Raw genomic sequence first — 22,061 nt, forward strand, 5'->3', positions numbered from 1 at the left:
TGGTGCATAATAAACGCACATTCTGACATAGTCACCCATGCTACTAATGATGCCATTAGGCCATTTCTTCTTATGCACAATTCAACCCTGGCAATAAGCTCCAGCCTGCTTGCTTATTCCCCTCTCCCTCCTCTTTCTCCTTCCCTTTGGGTTACCTATCATTTTGAGGGAATGGATATAAAGCTCTTTCTAAACTTCAAACACTATGTCAATTGAGTTGTTATTATTCTTAGTTGTCGAGTTCTTCTTATTAATTCCCCTGAGACAGTGGTGCTCCATGAGTGAGAGTTGTACTGGTATCACTGGAAGAAAATTAAATTTTTCTCTTGTATGTAATGGGGATAATAAAAGTTATACTACTGAGCAGCACTTAGCACAATTTGTGGCACATAGTAGTGCTTACTAGATGCTAGTTGACTGACTGCTTGACTTCCCAGGGCCATGAAGAGCAGTATTCTTTGTAAACCTTTACGTGGTGCTTTAGCACTATGTAAATGTAAGCTATGATTATTGTCATTTTTATTACCTGGGGTCTCTGAGGAGTCCAAGACACAGAACTTTGCAGTTTTCTTTTCAAAAATCTACCTTTTCCAAGGAGGAAGGAGCTAGGAAAAATGAGAGATTGTCACATCTTCCCCAAATCTACAGGCAGGGTCAGTCAAGAAGCATTGCTTACATGCTTGATCTGATAATGTGATTTCCTTATGCGATAAACTCCAGTGGCTTCCTATTGCCTTGATAAAATGTAAACTTTGTTGAGCTTTTAAAAGTCCTGTACAGTGTGGTCTCAACTTTTCTTTTATTTTAATTACTGCAACTTAAATACGCAATAGGAAAAGAAAAAGAAACATGTTATAAACTTAAATATTGAAATTTAAGTACAAAATAAGAAAAGGAAAAAGAAACGTCATGTGCACAGCAGAATGTAAGAGAGAATTCAGACTATATAGCAATAAATTTCCATTTCAAGAAAGCCTATCTAATAAATACTACAGGTTGTAGTGAGAGCTGTCCATCTTTTCTGTACTTCCTTGTGCTATGTACGTTTTACTTTGTTCTTTCTTCCTCCTTCCCTCCCCATTCTCCCACCCAAGGCTTCCATTAAGTGCTTATCAACTTTTCTTTCAAGCATCTGTGAACATCACTCCTCTTCCCACATGCTTCAATCCAGCCAAACTGGTCTTCTCCCTGTCTCTTGCACAGAGCCCTCCATCTACCTCTTGCATGCCTTTGCTCTGGTCATTCCATGTACCCAGAATGCACTTCCACCTCACTTCCACTTCACAGAGGTCCTCCTTTCCTTTAAGTTAACAGCTCAAGTACAGTTTTCTACCTAAAACCTTTCCTGATGCTCCCCAAGGCTAGGGCTCTCTCTCCCAAACTATCTTTCTGTATATTTGTATATATTCACTTTATATTTGTTCTCCATATATTCATATAGGCAGTTTCTATTTCTCCTATCAAAATATAAACTCTTTGTTTTATTCCTAGTATTTGAATTTCCCAGAATATAGTAGGTGCTTAATAAATGATTGTTGATTGTTGCTACTATGCGCCAGATGCTGTGCTAAAAGATGGAGATACAAAAAAAGGCAAAAACAGACCCTGAACACAAGGAGCTCAGATTCTACATAAATTACCAGATACATCCAAATATATACAGAATAGAGAGAAGGTAACTTCATAAGACAAGACACCAGTGGCTAAAGGGGGCTTGCAAAGACCTCCTGCACATGGTAGGATTTGAGCTAAGTCTTAAAGGAAACTAGAGAAAATTAGAAGTCACAGTGAAGTGAAGGGAATGGGCATATCAGGCATGGAGGCCAGCCAGTAGAAAGACAAGCGATGGGGAGAGAGTGTTGCATACGAGGAACAGCTAATCGGCCAATGTAACTAGATAGCAGAGGATATGGAGCGAATGTGTGAAGTAATCAAATTTTAAAAAGAATTTTAGATCTGATACTCAAGTTGCTGGAATTTATTGAGTAGGGGAGTGGAGGTAACATGGGTCAAGTGGGTAGAACAATAATGCTACCTTATAGGCCCTTTTACAACAAGGTGTCTCCCATCTATACATCAAAATAATTCCAGATTTCTTGAAAATGTAGCAATTTAAATAACCCACTGATAGGGGTATTTGATTGAGACCTGGAAAGGTTCTCAGAGTCTATTTGGTCTACCTCCTTCATTTTAAAAATAGAGAAACTGAGGCTCAGAGAGAGCAATCACTATAGGCAAGATTTGAACTCTGCTCCTGTGACTCCAAAGAATTTTTTCTATTTCCCATTTTGCCATGTTTCCCTTTTCTTTTTCTCTCTCGGCTTACAATCCTAAGCTGATGTTCCAAATTCATCAGGGCCCTGTCCATTGACAGCATAGCATTTAGGAAGGTAATCTTGTTCGATGGCTGTCAATGGTTGGTGCCCCCAATGTGTCATTTGTCCAATAAAATTCAAAGACTTTAGGAAGATCGATTGAGTCGATCTCCTGGGTTTTCTTCCTTCATGGAAATAAGGACACATCAGAGAGGTCAGGTTGGGAGCAGCAGCTATTGAATAATAAGAGGCCACATTTATATGATGCTTTAAGATTTACAAGACATCTTTCAGTGTAGCAGATAAAGTGCTGGACTTGCAAGCAAGGTGAGCTGGGCTCAAATCTCCTCAATTCTCAAACATCCTGGTTGTGTGACCCTTAGCCACTTAACACTATAGGCAGCTTCCTAACACAAGAAAGTGAGGAGAGGAGAGTTTCTTCACTGGGGAGCTCTGAATGCAAATGAAATCATGGGTCCAGTCTCTATCCCTTTAAAATTACAAAGCATTTTGTGATCCTTACAAAAATGCTGGGAGGTCAAGATATAAGCATGGTTGTGTCTGTTTTGGAGAAAAAAGAAACAAACCAAGGTTCAGTGAACTAAAGGTAGCTTATCCAGAGTCACACAGCTAGTGAAAGTTAAAGATGGAGTTTGAACCCAGTTTTTGTGACCCTGGGTCCTGTGATCTTTTCACTTACTATACTCTTGTTGCCTCACTCCTTGGTCTTTTTAATTCTCAACCTCCAATTGACTTCCACCTGTTATTACCATGAACTCCTGTGGTTGGCACTGTGGTGATCGATGCTTTTGGTGATCCACTACAGAACTCAGGCATTAGCTGGCTTTAACTAAATAGGAGAGGAAAGGCCACAAGGCAAATGTTTCTGTCTCTAAGAGTTTATTTACAGCAATTAGCTGCTTGGGAATGTTCAACTGACAAGAGGAGTTTATTAACTACTTTGAAGGGAAATTTACCTTTTTGGAATTACACTTAAAAATAATAAAAGTTCGTTCAGTTTTATAAGTAGTTTACAGTGAAATAAGAATGGAAGAATTATCTCATAGACAAGGAAAGGCCCAACTATTTGCTATCCTCAATAGGTATTTCTCTTGCTTTTTTAGGGTCTTAATTCTTCCATCTTTATCAGGGATGCTCTAGTTCATAATTAAAAGCACCCTGTGTTCTCTAAGGTCTTGTCACCCAAAGTGTAGTCTTGAGGAGGTCCTATTACACTGGATATTAAACAAGAATCCAGATATGGACCATTATTCATAGATCATTCTGGCAAATTGTGGACAGGCCAAGTGGTCATTTATTCTTACCCACAGCAGTTCACGAGTATCTACTAAGGTCCAGAAGAACTGCAATCAGAGTCAGTGCAGGGAATAACCATAGCTATGAAAACACAGATCCTTTTAAGTATCAGTCCCATAATAACATATGTTTTGAAAAGGAAAATTTGTTCTAATGCAATTGATACATTAGAGAACATTTTGAGCATAACACAAATTTTGAGTTTGTGTCTGTGCAATTTAATACATTTAGAGGTGGAAGGGAACTTGGAAGCCACTGAGTCCAACTTCCTTATTTTACAGATGAGGAAATTGAGGTCCAGAGAGACTAAATGTCTTACCCAGGATCACACAATTACTGTCTAAGACAGAATTTGAACACCAGTCTTCCACTGAATTACCTTTTCTGCAGATACAATAACTGATCCTATTAATTGAGTAATAGAAGGATCGATGCATTACAAGGCTGACTTCTCAAATTCTGCCTCAGACATTTACCAGCACTCTGACTTTGAGCAAGTTGCTTGACCACATTTGATCCTCATAACAATCCTGTGAGGAAGACAGTGCAAATATAAGCAACCTCATCTGTACAATGAAATGATGAGACTGAGGAATAGTGAATTTAAAGCATTTGTAACCCCAAAGGATTCTGTAAACAACATTGGAAGTAGAAGGTAAAGTTTCTGAAAACAGTGGTATTTTGGATCTCATTTTTTAAATTTGAATTTTAAAGTAAAATTTAGTTGTTAAGTAACTTCTCTTTATGCCTAGTTAAGTATTAAACTACATGGTGCAAACTCTCTTTTCAGTTGCTCAATATTATTTTGTGTGTGTGTGTGTATGTGTGTGTGTTAGTTTGATATCCTCAACTAGACTGTGAGTGTCTTAAGGGCAAGGACCATAGCTTGTATTTCTGTATGGTTCATGGTACCTAGAATGAGGGCGAATGAAAACACAGGATGTCCCAAAAGTCTTAGTGTGGTTATAAGCTTTAGCAGCAAGCAGAAGTTAAATAACTTGCCCAGGATCACACAGCTAGTAAGTGTCCAAGGCTGCATTTGAACTCAGGTCTTCCAGGCTCAGTACTCTGTCCACTGATAGAGTCTTATCAATTTAGCTGCCCCAACCTTGTATCAGCCTATGTAATTGTGGAGAGGTGCAACACCAAGTTGGCTATGGAATTATGCATTTTCTAGGTCAATTCACTTACACTTTACACACTAAGGTGTGAAAGAATTACAACTGACAACAGTGGAGATACAACCTATACCCATGAATCACATGTCCCTGAAATATTCAAGTAATAGTATAGGTATTCATTCCATCAATACCAATGAATGTTACAACTCCCTTTATGTTTCATTATTTGGAATGGCTGGAAATCCATTATCTGGTGGCCAGCCCTCTCATGAGGCATATCTTCACACTCTGAGCAAGGCTGTTCCTCAGACAATAGACGTGGTACATCAGCAGGCGTCTTGTTCAAGTCTTTCCATCTTGGAAGCACCGGCCAATTCTTGAGCTCCACTTGGCAGAGCCTTCTAGGCATGGCTATCACCATGCCATGATGAGGTGTGGGAGTAGAACTTTAGTGGAAGAGGGAAGTAAGAAAGCAATATTTTTTGGTCCTACACCTCAGTTCAATTTTCCAAGAAAGTAATATTTCCCAATTTGATTAACAGGTGCCATTTTCACCTTTGATCAAACTTAACGTAGACTAAAAATATAATCAAAATGTCTGGCTGCAGCAATCAATATCATAATAAAATTACAACTAATTTACTCCGGACTTTCAGGTACACCATGGGTCATTTATCTTAACTGAATTTTTTTTCCTTCAAGTTTCAAAATGGAAAGACGTATTTTGCTCATGAAATTTTTATGTTAGGCATTAGCTAAAGCATCCATTAATTGTGAAAGGCTCTAAGCCCTGACCCACTTAGAAAATCAATAAAATATAATGTGAGTTTTTCAAATGCTACAATGTTTTCTGGTCCTGAAACTAGAACTGGCAGTAGTAAGGTGAGGGAAATACTCAATAGTTTGTCTTGACTCAATTTGGATGGAAATTACTTCAACATTTCCATGGTAACTAAGATTATTGTTTAGAAAAATGGAATAACTATCCATGAGCAGGTGTACTTAGAGAAGAAATGTTCACAGTCAAAACTTTACTAAGAAAGACGAATTGATTCTTGGCAAACCAAATACCAATCAGAGAATGGAAAATACCCATTCTTAATGCCTTGAGAAGTAGCTGATAAAACATGTAGCCAGAACTCATTTTCCACAAACAATATTAATGATGCCAGCAGGTCACCTGGAGGACTTTCATTTTTCTACAGTTAATTAATGCAAAGACAGAAGTTCAGCCTTGTCTGAAACAGATGAGGGAATGTTTGGATGTGGAGGGCTTCTTCTCATTGCGTGACTGCTTAGGGAGACTTTTTAGCTGTTACTGGAATTGGGCTTCCTTATACTACCAGGACCAAGGACAGGAAGACTCTCAAACCTGAGTCCTGCTTTGGAATCCTCTTTGTGCCTCACTTAATTAACCTGTTGATCTTTGGCTCCCTTGTGGGGGGGGGAGGGGCAGGGAGAAATGACAAGCAAATGTTATGGGTATCTGGGATCCACAGAAAAGAGATTTTTTTAAAGCCATATTGTAGACAGGAACAGGCACTGCTTATTCACTGACCTCCTGACTCTTCCTAGAACATTGGCTAAGGGAGAAATAGTGTTTGTAGCAAACCCCAGAGCCCATGCCCAAATTGAAAACATAGAAGGGCTTAATAAAGAAAGATTGAACACTCAGAGCTGAGGGCATTTGCATTCAGATCACAGAATCTATGATTTCTTCTTTCATGATTTAAGAGCATTTGAAGATAGAGAATGATTTGGGTGCCACTCTGCTCCAGACTGAATGCACAGCAAACTTAGAAGGAAAGGTCAAGCAATCAGCCAGGATTCACATTTCAGGACTGCTCTGGATGTATGTGGTATATATTGACTAAAAAATAAAAGATAAGACAAATGAAAATTTATAGCTGGAAGCACGTGTGTGTGTGTGTGTGTGTGTGTGTGTGTGTGTGTGTGGTGGGGGATGGAATTGGTCATAGGGAAAGAGGGAAATGCATGTGAGTGTATCTGTGTGTGTGCACGTACTCAAAGGGGTCTCTGGAGTAACCTAAACCTAGCCTTAACCACTGAAAGGGCATTGTCTCAGTCAAACTGAGACCTGTTAAAGACCTTAACTTAAAAAGGCCATGGTCTCTCTTTGCATCTGGGGCCATCTCCAGTTATCCTAATCTATATCTTGCCACTGGACTCAAATGGCTTCAGAGAAGAGAGTGAAGCTGGTGACTTTGCATAACCCTCCCTCACTTAAGTCCAGTTCACTTGCAATCCACCTTCATCACCTTCATGATGTCATGGTCCTCTTCAAGAACAAAGCACAAACAATAAGTTTAAAATGCTACAATCCAGAGAATAGGGCTTATTATAATGGAGACATTGTGGGAGTTTTTGATTTTCAGCAGAGCTGACTACAGCAGTGTTGGTTTCACTGGCATCTTTCCTTTAAGAGTTGCCAGTGCTTTTGTAGATGTTACTAATGAAGAAAAATGAGTAGAACGAGGGTATCTAATAAGAATGATAGAGAGACTTTCTCGATGTCATCTATAGTGTCACTATTCTCCTAGTTACACTCACTTCACTCCAGTCTCAAGACCCAAACATTTTCTTTGATTCTCTCTGTTTAAAGAATTATGGACTCATAGCATTGGGAAGGACCTCAGAGACCACCTAGTCCGACCCATGCATCAGCAGGAATCTCCTCTGTATCTCCATCATGGACAGCCAGTCTCTGCTTGATGATCTTGATGAAGGGGCACTTATTTCCTTTTTCAATCCTGTGAGCTGGGAATTTTTCTTTATGTTGAACTAAAAATTGGCCTCTTCGTTAAATACCTCATAGACAATCTGTCATCAACTCCTGCCAATTCTTTTTTTTTAATATTTCTGATTATCAGCCACACCCCTCCTTTGTAAAAAATCATTTTCATAGTTAGCACATGGTACAGTGGGGAGACTGTTCATCTAGGAGTCAGGGAACCATATCCTAGTTCTGATTCTGCCATTAACTCACAAAGGGGTCATGGATATCTCATTTCCTCTTGTTAAACCTCAGTTCCATAATCTCGAAAATGAAAGTGTTGGACTAGATGGACTCCAAGTTCCCTTTAAATGTGGTGATTCTGTGACTGCTCTTCATACTGTAGTGTCAAAGGACATTATCAGATACCCTTTCCCTCATCCAAATCTACTCTCATCAAAGGAAAGGAGGTCACAGAGGCATTAGGGTACCCAAAGATGGAGACAAAAGGACTCTACACTGGGAGAAAGGGAATGCTGGGATACAGAAGAACCATTTCACAGCATTTGAGTATTAACTCCAGAGGGCACAAACTATAACAGAATTGCTGGAAAATGGTGGTGGAAGAACACTCTCAGTATCTAAAATTGGAGCCTAGGTAATGGTTGCTCTCCAATCTTTAAGCCCAGATACTGAAAATCACTCAAGCCTAGAAGGTGATGCAAGAGTATATGGTCCTACATGGTCACAGGAGAGTATGTACATGGCCCTGTGGGGAAAAAAAGAAAGCCCCAAAATACAATAAGTATTAAAATTGGGAATGTTTCTTTTCTTCTAAATGTTTACTTTTTTTTATCAATAGAGACAATGAAAGTGGATAATCTAGTACCCCTATTTGTTGAATGATTATCCATTCTCCTGTTTGGTCTGCACCTATTTTTATCTAAATCAATGTGGTACCCAGGCAGGATTTTTCTTCTTTTACATTGAATGGAATTCTATTGATGGTTTATGATACCTAGAAAAGTAAAAGATATTTCACAGAGTATGATACTAGGAACTTGAAAGAACTTTACTTGCCTCATTGGTATTTATTCATTCAACAGACTTGAAGCCCCCTGCTTTGTCTGAACCTCAAACAAATATAAAATTTAAATAAGATGAAATTCTCTCCTTCATTGTAGACAGAGATGAGATTTTAGCACAAATAACTATCATGTGCAAGATTACATGACAAATTAATTTGAGAGTGTTTCAAAACACAGTGTTGCTTGAGGACTGAGGGGAAAGATCATTCTAGCTTAGGTTATGGTCCTGATACTAGAATCAAGAAAAGCTACAAAAGGAAGAGCCTGGATGATATCTGAGACCCAGAAAGGAGAAATAAATTGCCCAAGCTCATACAACAATTCGGTGGCAGAATCAAGACTAGAACTTGGGTTTTTATTCATAGGTCACTGCTTCCAATTATAATATTTTGCCACTTCTAACCCAGACAATAAGCTTCTTGAGGGCAGGAACCATTTTTTTTATCTCATCTATGTTCCAACCTTTAATAAATATTTTGTGATTGATTGATTTGGTAAAGGCTGGAGGAAAAATTACTTTCCTTGCTTCTTAAGCATTACCTATCATTAGAAGTATGCATGGAGTCAAGCCAACACTGTATGATTAATAATTAATAATAAGATTAATATTAATTTTATTAATAATAAAAGAATCCAATTACAACCATGATTTATAATGTGCCTGTACTGTTTCCATTACAATTACACTCATATTACATTTCTGCTTTGACCTACTGTTATTTATTTTCTGTTTGAATTAAAATCATAGCTTTACTACCCAAAGAAAGCCTGTGAAGCAAAAAATAATAAGCAAATGTATGACTTCATAGACTGGGTGATTGCAGGGAAACTGAATGAGAGAAGTGAGGAAATGGAAGCTCTTTCCATGAAAGAAGCTCAGCAGTCCATAGCAAAGTAAGAGGAAAGGTGCTGCTTGCATGGTTTCCTAAGTTGATGTTTGACCCTGGAGTTCGATCAGTTGCAGACTTTGTTAAGCATCTGTCTCATTTCTGTGCAGGGCTGTGTTTAGTTGGAATGGCAGGTAAATTTCAATTTAACTTAATTTAATTTCAAGGTTGGGGGAGGGGCGGAGATGACCGCACAGCCTTGCTTTTTGATCTCCAAGTCAGATCCCAATATGTGCATCACTTGTTTCAAAAATACTTAGGAATCAAAGGAGGGGATTCTAATTAAGCTCCTTTTGAATATGGGATTTAAAAATCCCACCTCCCCCCTCCAGTTTCAACAATGCAAATAAGACTAATTGAATGATCTTGGGTGAGGAACCAGCATCCTCAAGGCCTCATGTATGTGGCCCTTTGACTGAATCCAAACTTCACAGAACAAATGCCCTTAATAAAAGAATTTGTTCTGTAAAACTTGAACTCAGCCAAAAGGTCTCACCTGAGGACCATGAGGGCCACATGTGGCCTCGAGGCTAAAGGTTCCCCATCCTTGATGTAGGTTTTTTCCTGACGTTGTCAGTGGGTCCCTGGGTAAGTCACTTCCACTTTTCAAGTCTCGGTTTCATTGTCTATGTAATGAGGGAGTTGGGCTAAATGATTTCTAAGGTCCTAACGTCCTCTGTTCTAAGAGGTCTTCATCCCTAATGTCCTGATTTAGGGTCCCTTTTGGCTTTCACATTCTATGCTCCAATCTCTACCATTCTACGTTCTATGTTCTAAGGTCCCCTCCATCCTTAGTAGTCCTTTACAATTCTCACAGATTTTGTTACAAGGTCCATTAAAGCACTTACATTCTACACTCTGTTCTAAGGTTTATTCTAGCTCTAATAATCTATGGTTAATTATATCTTTTGAATTTTTTTCTCTAATAATTTCAATCATGTTGCCTGTAACAAATAAGGTTATGTCTTTTGCTTTTGTACCTCACCCCCCTCATACTGTCTGATACTAGACTGGGGTTATAGTGGACTTTCAGTGAATTCCCTGCTGGTTGATTGATTTATCTCACGAACAGCCTGAAGGGTGTCTGGCTCTGTAAGGTAGCTTGATATTAGCATAAAGAACCATCCACTTTAGCCCTGAGAAAGGAGCAAGAATTGTATTTTTGACTTTCTAAACTTGGCAACTTTTTGAAAGAGCTGGGACATCCATTCATCTATTCACTTACTGAAAACACGGTAATATAAACAACTCACCCTTAAATTGTGCTTTTTGGTTAATTGGGCTAAAGATATGGCTATACTCATTTGAAACAAAAATGTGTTTCTAACAATTCATCTGATATATGGGTTTTCCCAAACTGGAAACTTTTTTGTGAGTTTCCACTCCCATGTAAATTATGCACATATTCTCTCTCTCTCCACCCCTATTTCTCCCTCTTTCTCCCCCTCTCTCTCCCTCCCTCTCTCTCCCTTTCGGTCTCTCTCTCTCTCCCCCTTCTCTCTCCCTGCTCTCCCTTTCTTCCTCTCTCTCTCCCTCTCTCTCTCTCTTTCCCCCCTCCACCTCCTTCTCCTTCTCCTCTTTCCCCTCCTCCTCTTCCTTCTTCTCCTTCTTCTCTCTTTCTCCATATGTATGTTGCACAAATATACACACTTACATATATATTTCATCATTCTTTTTTTTAAAATGGAACCAATAAATTGTTGGTCAAATGCTTCCTATGAGACTCAGTTACCTGCTGGGCTAGGACAGGGGTGGGGAACTTGCAGCCTTGAGGTGACCTCAAGCTTGCAGGTTCCCCACCCCTGGGTAGGGGTATTAGCAATTGTTTTTCAAGCATCATCCTGGAAAAAAAATATAGTGAGGAAAAAAAGTGTATGCTTGAAAATATGTTAAGAAGCATCCAATTTATATTCATCCAAGTACAAAATCAGCTTACTGCTTCAGAGTGCTTGAATGAGAGAGGAGAAATGGACTCAACACAAAAAAGGAGACATCCATTTTCAGATATGCTCAATGGGAAAAAATTTTCCCCTTGAATCTGCGTATTTAACAGTGGTTTTGTTTTTATTTTTAATTTATTTTGGGGGAAATGGAGACTAATGATAAGGTTGCCCAAAATAAAAGAAAAGAGAGTAATTGAAGTATTTTTAAATGTACAGAAGAGAAGCTAAAAAACAACAGAGACAAGCAGGACAGCTCTGAAAGTTCCATGTTGGAGTCATTATCTACTTAAAAGGAAAAGCAAACCATAACTAAAACATTCACAGTATCATAGACAATCTTCTTTTTCTGTTCTATTTTGCACATGGAAATGCTCATTTTATTGGTATTTGTTAAATTTCAAGTAAAAAGTTCTCTTAAAACTATGTCTGATTGAACAGAGAGGCAAATGTGTTACTTCTTATTCTCATGGAGCAGGCAAATGGGTTGAACCATTTTTCCATTTGTGGGAAATGTTGTACTCTTAGTCATGGAGTGACTGGAGATGGGTTGGTGAAGCAAGAATGGATAGCTCAGACAACTCAACCTCGGGATGACTAGCTGGCATGAAACCAAGGATTTGGTGCCAACCTAAATGGTTGGCATGAGGTTTAACCCTATAAACCTGACCTAATTAGCACCCAACTCAAAATCTTGGGAGACAACCAAGACCATGAGAGCCCACTGGAGACAAAGGAGGTTTTCAGTGGAATGTATGTGAAATCCAGCAAAAATAATTCACCTTTATAGAGTGTTTTAAGACATACAAACCTATAGAAAGCATAGTAAGCCCCTCCCCACTTGTTCAGGTAAACCACTCTCCCTTCTCATTCATAGGGAATCACCCAGGGTAACTGAGAAAGAAGAGAATTGAAGAAGGAATATATAGGGATAGTGGGCAGCGGGATAGTGCAGTGGATAGAGTGCTGACCCTAGAGTCAGGCTCAATTTCCTGAGTTCAAATCTGGCCTGAGACACACTTAGTTGTGTGATCCTGGGTAAATCATTTAACTTTGCCTCAGTTTCTTCATCTGTAAAATGTACTGGAGAGGGAAATGGCAAACCAACCTAGTATCCTTACTAAGAAAACCCCAAATGGGGTCGTGAGGAGTCAGATACAACTGACGTGACTCAATGATAACAACAGGATGATAGATTAAGAGCCAAAAGGATTTCTAATGGCCATCTAGTCCAACACTCATATATCGGTTAAGAAAACTGAAGCCTAGAGAGACTAAGGGTTTCTAAGTCACATTTCTTCTAGGTAGTGTCAGAAGTAGAATCTGAAGTCAGATCTTCTGACTTGAAATCCATCGTTCTTTCCATATACCAGGATGCTCATAACATAACTCATAGAAAGAAGAGCTAGTTATCCCTGAGATTTAGAGGGAGATTTGAGCATCCTCATGGCCCTTGAAGGGAACCACATGCATTGAATCAGTGCCAGATGGAGATATTGAAATAAGGACAGAGTCATGATAGGGAGGAAGAGCTCTTCAGACCTTGCCCTAACTAGTACTAGAGACATTAGCACACCAGGTTCTCTGAGCAGCAACTTGAACCTGTCTCTTTGCTGATAGCGTGAGTCACAGTCACATGGATAATAGGCCTCAAAGGGAAGTGGAACCTTCTTCCCCCTGTCCCCTCCCACTGTCCCCAACAAGGGAAAGTTAGGAAGGGGAGTTTTCCTAATAGTCAAGAAGCATGGATATGATCCCATCCTGAGATTATTTTTATTGAATTAAATAAAACTTTCTTATATCAAATGATGCCTGAGTACATCCAGAACCTAGGGCTCTTTTGGGGAGAGGAAAAATGAGTCAAATGCTAGTGTTCCCAGAACTTCTCTGGGTAAATTTTATGATACCCCTCTCACACACATACCCCTCAAAAAAAGAGAAAAATTGTCCCTGAATTCAATGAGTCAAGGGCTAGAACTCAGTTGACATTTGAGTTACAAAACAGATTTCCTCCCAGTCCTGTGAGATAGCTAGTATCATTAACCTCATTTTATTAATGAGGAAATTAATCAGTGAGTTTAAATGACTTACCAAAAGTCACACAGTACATATTGAAACCAGGATTTGAATCCAGGTATCTCCTGATTCCAAGTCTAACACTTTATAATACACCACCCTGTCTCTAAGGGATAAAAGTATTGATTGTCGGAAAGCTTTATACTTTCAAGGAAGCATGATCATGTGGTGGAACTCACCCAAGGTTCTCAGTCAGGGTTGGTAAGAACCATAGCAAAGACATAGGAAAGAAACTTCATTGGACCACTGGGGCAGATGGAAGGCATCTACTGTGAACCTCTGAGGAGGACAACATTCAGCCATCATTCTGCAGCACATGTTTTATACCAACAAATATCTGGTTAGGTTAGACCTTGACATGGAATCGTTCCACAGAAGGGGAGGAGTGGTGCATTCAGGGACATTAGAATACAATAACAGAAAGTGTTTATAGACTCTCTGGTGCCCACCATGGCTTTTGTACGTCCCTTGATATCTGTGTACTCCAAAAAGGTGGAAGTATCTGGCAAAAATGTTGCCTTGCCTGCTGTCTTTAAGGTTCCTATTCGTCCAGATGTTGTGAATTTTGTTCATACCAACTTAAGAAAAAATAACCAGCAACCTTATGCTGTCAGTGAATTAGCAGGTCATCAAACCAGTCTTGGGGCACTGGAAGAGCTGTTGCTCGACTTCCTCATGTTCTTGGTGGGGGTACTCACTGCTCTGGCCAGGGTGCTTTTGACAATATGTGCCGAGGCAGTCACATGTTTGTTCCTACCAAGATTTGGCACTGTTGGTATCGAAGAGTGAATACAACACAAAAACGTTATGCCATTGCTCTGCACTGGCAGCCTCTGCCCTTCGGCACTGGTCATGTCAAAAGGTCATCGAATTGAAGAAGTCCTAGAACTTCCTGTAGTGATTGAAGATAAAGTCAAGGGGTATAAGAAGACCAAGAAAGCAGTTTTGCTGATAAAGAAGCTGAAGGCATGAAATGACATCAAAAAGGTCTATGCCTCTCAGTGTATGAGAACTAGTACGGGTAAAATGAGAAACTGTTGTCGGATCCAGCATCGGGGACCTTGTATCATCTATAATGAAGATGATGGTATTATCAAGGCCTTCAGAAACATTCCTGGTATCACTCTACTTAATGTGAATAAATTGAATCTTTTGAGACTTGCTCCTGGTGGGCATGTAGGGTATTTCTGTACTTGGACCAAAAGTGCTTTCCGCAAGTTGGATGACCTATATGGTACATGGCGAAGGCCTGCTACTCTGAAGAGTCACCACAATCTTCCCATGCACAAGATGACCAACATAGACCTTACCAGGATTTTGAAAAGCCCAGAGATCCGATGGGCCTACCGTGCACTATGCAAAAAAAAATTCATAGACGAGTACTCAAGAAGAACCCACTGAAGAACTTGAGAATCATGGTGAAACTGAACCCATATGCCAAGACAATGTGCCGGAATACAATTCTGTGCCAGGCCAAAAATCAGAGAATGAGAGAAAATAAAAGAGCTGCCGCACTAAAGAAGATTATGGAAGCAAAGAAGGCAGTAGAAGAGAAGAAGAAAAAGAAGCCTGTGGGTAATAAGAAAGTTGCAGGAGCAAAGAAGTTTCCAGGGCTGAAGAAACCAACAGAAAAGAAGCCTCCAGCAGCCAAGAAACCTGTGGAAAAGAAGCCTACAGCTAAAAAGAAGCCTGCTGCATAAACTCAGAATATCAGTTTATCCATTGGGCCATAATCCATTATGTCAATATTGTGAATTTCTAAAGAATAAATATTCAAAGTGGCAAAAAAAAAAATGCATTTATAACAGAGAACTCCAGGGTTTGAGCAAGGAGGAAAGGGGAAGATAGGAAAGTCTTTGACACTGCTCCTGGAGGCTATTTATTTGTTGTTGTTCAGTCCAACTTGTTGTGACCCCATTTGGGGTTTTCTTGGCAAGGATACTGGAGTGGTTTGCCAATTTCTTCTCCAGCTCATTTTACAGGTGAGGAAACTGAGGCAAACAGGGTTAAGTGACTTGCCCAGGGTTAAACAGCTGGTAAGTGTCTGAAGCCATGCAAGTGAATCTTCCTGACTCCAGGCTCAACTCTATCTCTACTGCGCCACCTAGCTGCCCCATTATTTACATCCTGCTCCCTAACTATGGGAATCCCCCAAAGCTCTGTCCAAGGTCTCTTCTGTTCTCACTATCCTCTCTCATTTGATGATTTCATCGACAAACAAGGGATTAATCATCATCTCTATGCAGATGATTCCTGTGTGATCTAATTAAATTAATTTAACTGCTATCTGCCTCCATTTCCCCAAGTAAATGTCTGAGACAAATTTGAATTTAGATATTCCTGACTCCAGGCCCAGTGCTCTATCCACTTCATCACCTAGCTGCTCCAGAGGCTATCAGCCTCAGGGTAAAATCATAGGACTTTATCCCATTCCTTAAGCTCAATACAGTTTTCCTGGTTTTCTTCCACAGTTGCAAGGATATCTGGGGAATAATTGAGCCTGAATGAAGGATACCTAAGACACAGGGTACAAGACGAAGGATGAGAGCACCACTGCAGAAGAGAAGAAAAATGGGGAGGAGATCTAAGGATCTTCTACCAGAAGATTTCAATTTCTGAAGACAGGTGTCTGTGCTAAGGGGAAATTGGAAAATTTATGTATTGAAATTTGAGTGAGTCCTGAGCACAGGACAGGATAAGGTAGCACCTGTATGTGCTCTTTAATGTTATATAGGTCCATACAAGTACCAGCAGAGCTGAGTTGGGGCTTCTGGGATCTGCACTTTAGTTGCACCACATGTTTACATCACAAAATGTCCAAGTGCAAACCTGGATCTCAGGGGGTGAGAGTAAGGATGGAAAGACAAGACATGAATCCTATGAAGGACACCAAGACTAAACCTGACTACCTGAGTTAAAATCCAAGATTTCTAAGGCATAATCAATCACTCATCTAAACAACTTTTCTCATCCTTTAGAAAAAAGCAGCTGAAGTCACTCAACAGTAATGAACATGGTTAATTCACTGGGTGTGTTCAGTCCTTCAGGAAACAGATTTTCAAGCTCTTCACAGGCAGGTACTGTGTCTTTAGGCCCCTTTAGGCCACACCATGCTGTCTAGCACAATACTTTGTGCACAGCTAACACTCAGTAAATATCTGTTTCATAAGCAGAAGCCATGTGTTTGAGCCACTCATTCTTTCTCCCCTTGATAGCCCCCAAATCCACTCCTCTTGAAAGGGCTGTGAGTTGCAGAAACTCCCCCTGGCCACTGAAAATAATAGGATTGCTTTGGGGTCATCAAATTTGTTGGGAGGATAATAAAACAGTCTATAAAACAAGATGAAGATTCATTGCAAAGGGAAACCCAGGTTGAGCATGTGGGATATGAGGATGGTGAGAGGCAGAGCTGGAGCTTGTATAGGGGGATCAGTTTCCAGGTGTAAGCATCAGGAGCCATTTTCTGGGGTGGGGAGAGAGGCACTTCCTTACCCTCCCCTGCCCTCTAATACAGGCATGCAACTGGCCTTTCCTCTTTCCTAAACCCCCAGGCTGCCAGGCTAAGAGAATCCTTGGCTTCCTATGACCAATACACCCCTCTCCTTCATCAGTCCATCAGTTAGCATTTATGGAGCACCTACTATGTGCCAGACACTATGCTTAACACTAGGGATGCAAAGAAAGACTAAAAAAAATCCTAGACCCTACTCTTAAGGAGATCATAGTCTAATGGGGGAGAAAACATGCAAACAATTATGTACAAACAAGATGCTTCCATGATAAATTGGGGGTAGTCTCAGAAGGCACTATGACAGTTACCATCTACTGACTAGGGCAGATTACTATCCACTTAATGCCTCACCTGGGGTCTTGTGCATCTTGGTCAGGACTCCTAGGACGAGGGTCAGGAGAGAAAGGGGATCACAGGTGAAGGCAGCATGCACCAGCCACCACCCTCTCTCCCCATGCCACTCCCCATCCACAGCACAGGATAAACTGTGCTGACAGATTCACCCTGCCTCCCTCCCTTCAGCCCTAACCTTCCCTAGCACGTCTTCTCTACCTCCCTAGCACGTCTCTAACCTTCCCTAGCACGTCTTCTCCACTGGATAGTCTGGAATCTTGCTCTGCTATTAAACTCCTCTCCATCCTACACCTTCTCCAGCATATTCTTCCATCATCTGGAGCTCTCTGAAAGCTAACTTTCTCCCGAAGATAGCACTTCTCCTGGCAAAGCTGGTTCTAAGGCTAGATGCTCTATCTCTGTCTTAGTGATTTTCCTAAAGTGCAGGTGCAAATATATCAAACCCCAGATTAAACTTCCATGGCTCCCTATTTCCCCCTGTACCAAATATAAAATCCCATCGACATTCATAATGGGACCCCTTACTACCTTTCCAGTATTCTCACACTTTACTCTCTATCATATACTCTGACTCAGTGACAGTGGCCTCTGTTCCAAGAAAAAGGCATCCCATCTCTGGGCTTCTGGGTGCTTTCTCTGGCTGTTTAACTTTCCCTAGAATGCTCTCCCCACTCAGCACAGCCTACTGACTTTTCTGACTGCCTTCAAGTCCTAATTAAAATCCCATCTTTTATAGGGAACCTTTCCCAACCCCTTTTAATTCTAGTGCCTTCTCTCTGTTGACTATTTCTTATTTATCCTGTATACAATTGCATTTTGTCTTCCTTATTACCTTTTAAACTCCTTGAAGGCAAGCATTTTGGGTTTTGTTTTTTTTCCCATCTTAGTATCCCAAGTGCTTACCATAGTGCTTGGCATATAGTAAATGTTTATTGACTGATGGATTGATTCTTTCTCTCTCTCTGTCTCTCTGTCTGTCTGTCTGTCTGTCTGTCTGTCTCTCTCTCTCACACACACACACACACACACTTTCACACACTGGACCACCTGCTTGCCAATGCCATTTTTAGACCCTCCTTTTGTTATCAAGCAACAACACTTCTCCAAACATCCTTCTCCCACCACTCACTGCCCTAAGTGTCACTATACCTAGATCCATCCCTGGTTGATCTGGTTGAACAGGAATGGAGAATAAAGTTTCCTGATAACTTTAGACAACTTGTAAAATCTCTTCCTAGACCCATCTTAGTATTACTCTAGGTTTATCCTAGGTTTGCTGGGAATCCAGGGAAAGTGAACATACCAGGGAAAGTAATATAATATGTCCCTGGGGGAAAGTAATATAATTTTTGCCACCTTTAGGCACATTGCACAGTAGGTTATCTCCCAGTTTTTTGGGGCTCTAGAGCCAGTCTGAGCTCTCTCGAAACTCTCAAGGAGTTTTTGTTGTTGAGTTATTTTCAGTCATGTCTGAGTCCTCATGACTCCATTTGGGTTTTTTTTTGGCAAAAGTACTGGAGCAGTTTGCCCTTTCCCTCTCGAGCTCATTTTACAGATGAGCAAACTGAGGCAAACAGGGTTAAGTGACTTGCCCAGGGTCACATAACTGGGAAGTGAGACTTGAACTCAGCCCAGCACTCTATCCACTGTGCCACCTCACTGCCCAAGGAGTTTTTACATTTAATAAAACAACCCTCTCATCTTCCGTGGCCAGGAGAAGCTTCTACATTCTGAAATCCTTTGAAAATATTTGAGCTTCAGTTCTGACGTAGTGGATGGGATAATGTTTTCTTTGTGAACCATATAAATCATAAGGTCTTTAAAGACAGGAATTGTATCTTAGATTTTCCTACTCTCAACACACTATGAGATTCTGTCATACATAGGTGGTCTTCAGTGAATATTTGTTGATAAACTAAGAGAATACATTTGTATACTGTTAAAGGACTTCTATGTTTTGGTTTGCTTATTTTTTTCTTTCTTGCCCCCACAAGTACTAGAGACAGTGCCCTATAGGGCAAAGAGTCTAGACTCTAGAGTTAGAGAAGTTGGATTCACATCTCAAATCACTTAATCTCCTTGTGCCTCAGTTTTCTCATCTATAAAATGAGAGGATTGGTTTCAATGGTCACTGAGGTCCCTTTCAACTCTAGGTCTATAATTCTAAGCTATTCTTAAGAACTCGGATTCCTTGGAAGCCATTTTAGGGTGATTCTCTAATTGTGAAGCATTTGGTCTCCAGCTATTCTGCTGTAAAGTGTCTCAGTCCCAGACTCCCCATGTAACTGAATAAGAAGGAAGGAATCCCTTTTGGTGAAATTATTCTTGTCGTGATGCTGGCTCATCCCTGAGCCCACAGCTCTTTTATGTCAGTTATACTATGGGGAAACTAAACAGACAAGACCATTAGCTGCTCTGTGCTCATGTTTTTGGTATTTTCTTAATGTAGTATTCTTTCCAATTGGTAATGCAGGCATGTTTCTAATGCCAGCCCAAGAGCTTTCTTGGCTTCCAGGTGGGCTCGGTCAAGAGTCAGGCCCATGAAGGAAAATTCATTTCACCAGTAAACCCTGGCTTGTCACATCATGAGTTCCAACCCCCAAATAATATTTCTGTTGTTATTGATTTTAGTCTCATCTGTTTGGTGTTTAAAGCCTTTCATGATCTGGTCTCAACCTACCTTTTAAGGCTATATTAAACATTTACTCCTCTTCATATATTTTAAGGTCCAGTAGAACTCACCTTCTTTATGTTTTCAAATCATGCTTCATCTCCAACCTCTGTGACTTTGTACAGGCTGGGCTCCCATGCCAGGAGTATACTCCCTACTCATTTTTGCCTCTTAAGATTCATCTAAAGGCAGCACAGTGGGTAGAGTGCTGCACCTAGAGTTAGGGAGACCCAAATTCAAATCCTGCTTTAGGCCCTTACTAGCTGTGTGAACCTGGGCAAGTCACTTAACCTCTATCTGCCTCCGCTCCCTAGTCTATAAAATGAGGATAATAATAGCACCTGTCTCCCAGGGTTGTTATGAAGATACAGTTAGATAATATTTGAAAAGGGCTTTGCAAGCTTAAAGCACTCTATAAATACTAGCAGGCTATTCAAATTGCTGGTTTCTTTCAAGCACCACCTCTTCTATAAAGCTTTTTCTGATCTGCTTAGTTGCTAGTATCTTCTTCCACAAATTCTCTTGTATTTCTTTTGTGTTTTATATATAACATCATAGTTATCATATATATACAGTTGTTTTCTGTATGTGTGTATGTGTGTGTATACATACATACACACACACATACACACACACACACACATATATGTATAATTGGATACAAATTCCTTGAGTTTGGGGACTATTTTATTTTTGTCCTATATCTACAGGCTACAAGAATGCCTGATATACATTTGTCACTTACTGTGTCATTGTTGTTGTTGGGTTGTTTTCAGTCCTGTCTGACTCTTTTTTGACCCCATTTGGGATTTTCTTGGCAAAGATACTGGAGTGGTTGAACATTTCCTTCCCCAGCTCATTTTACAGATAAGGAAACTGAGGTAAACAAGGTTAAGTGACTTGCCCAGGAAGTAAGTGTCTGAGGCCAGATTTGAACTCATGAAAATTAATCTTCTTGACTCAAGGTACTCTATCCACTGCGCTACCTAGTGGCCCCATTTACTGAATGCTTGATTAATAAAGGCTTAGTTGAATGACTAGTATTTTTGTCCACATAAAATTATCCCTTATGCACAATTACCTCCTCTTTACTAATATCTATTTCCATGTTCTTGGATTCCTGATGGCTATACTAATAGTACACAGTCCCTTGAATCTTCTGCTAAACAGGAATCCAGTCCCAGGAGGGGATTGTGCATATGTCATCTAGGACCATACTTTTTCAGTTTGGAGAGAGCCTATTCCCCAAACTCTAGTCAAAGTAACTTGTGAAGTCTGCTGATGGTCTGTTAGGTGGTAGTATGGACCTACATGAGGAATACTTGAGTTCAGAGCCTACCTTGAATACTTACTAGGCAATACCCTTAACCTCAGTTTCCTCATCTATAAATGGAGACTATAATAATATCTACTTCCCAGAGTTATTGTGAGGATTGAACAAGATAATATTTATAAAGTACTTTGCAAACCTTAAATCACTGTATAAATGCTAACTGCCATTATGGTATGAAGAAGTTTTGATTTTCCTCACTGGACTGAGTACCTACTCCAATGAAATCAGAGATTCTTAAAATATTGAAACATATGAAATTCCTGGTTAGGTCTCTGGAGTATTTGAGCCTAGTTATTCCTATCTGTGGAGTTTCTTATTTTGAAAAGTTTTTGAAAAATTGTAACCCTTGATGTGCTGGTAAATCTTCCCCTCCCCTGAAAGGACCCATTAGTCCACAGAGCTTTCTCCTCCTCCCCTTTTGAATATCATTTCCTTGAAAGATGGGGCTGAGTTCACTTTTTCTTTCAATTCCCAGAATCAAGCATAGTGTCTGATCATGGGAGGCACTTAAAAAATATTTGCAGATTGGTTGATTAATCCATTGATTTCTTCACAGATTCCATCAGGCAAGGCCATTTTTAAGGGATAGAACTTAAAGAATATGTATATGTTCCCCTATTTTTACCCCTTTGGTCATAAAGGGGACCATGGGCAAGTGACATAGCTTCAGTTTCCTCATCTATAAAATGAAAGGATTAGACTTATTGACTTCTA

At 40.1% G+C, this 22,061-nt stretch overlaps 1 long non-coding RNA gene and 1 pseudogene across 1 annotated transcript in view; both read left to right on the forward strand.

Annotated features, from left to right (window-relative positions):
* Positions 1–22,061, forward strand: part of LOC140527147 (uncharacterized) — an 87,437-nt gene that overhangs the window by 6,793 nt on the left and 58,583 nt on the right. The window contains exons 2-3 of the long non-coding RNA XR_011974699.1: positions 15,950–16,103; positions 16,457–16,555. This is a non-coding gene — a long non-coding RNA (uncharacterized lncRNA). The remainder of the gene's footprint in view (positions 1–15,949; positions 16,104–16,456; positions 16,556–22,061) is intronic.
* LOC140527138 (large ribosomal subunit protein uL4-like) lies at positions 13,929–15,178 on the forward strand (annotated as a pseudogene).

Source organism: Notamacropus eugenii, chromosome 1 (genome assembly GCF_028372415.1).
Source record: "Notamacropus eugenii isolate mMacEug1 chromosome 1, mMacEug1.pri_v2, whole genome shotgun sequence".
In the NCBI taxonomy this organism is placed as follows: domain Eukaryota; kingdom Metazoa; phylum Chordata; class Mammalia; order Diprotodontia; family Macropodidae; genus Notamacropus; species Notamacropus eugenii.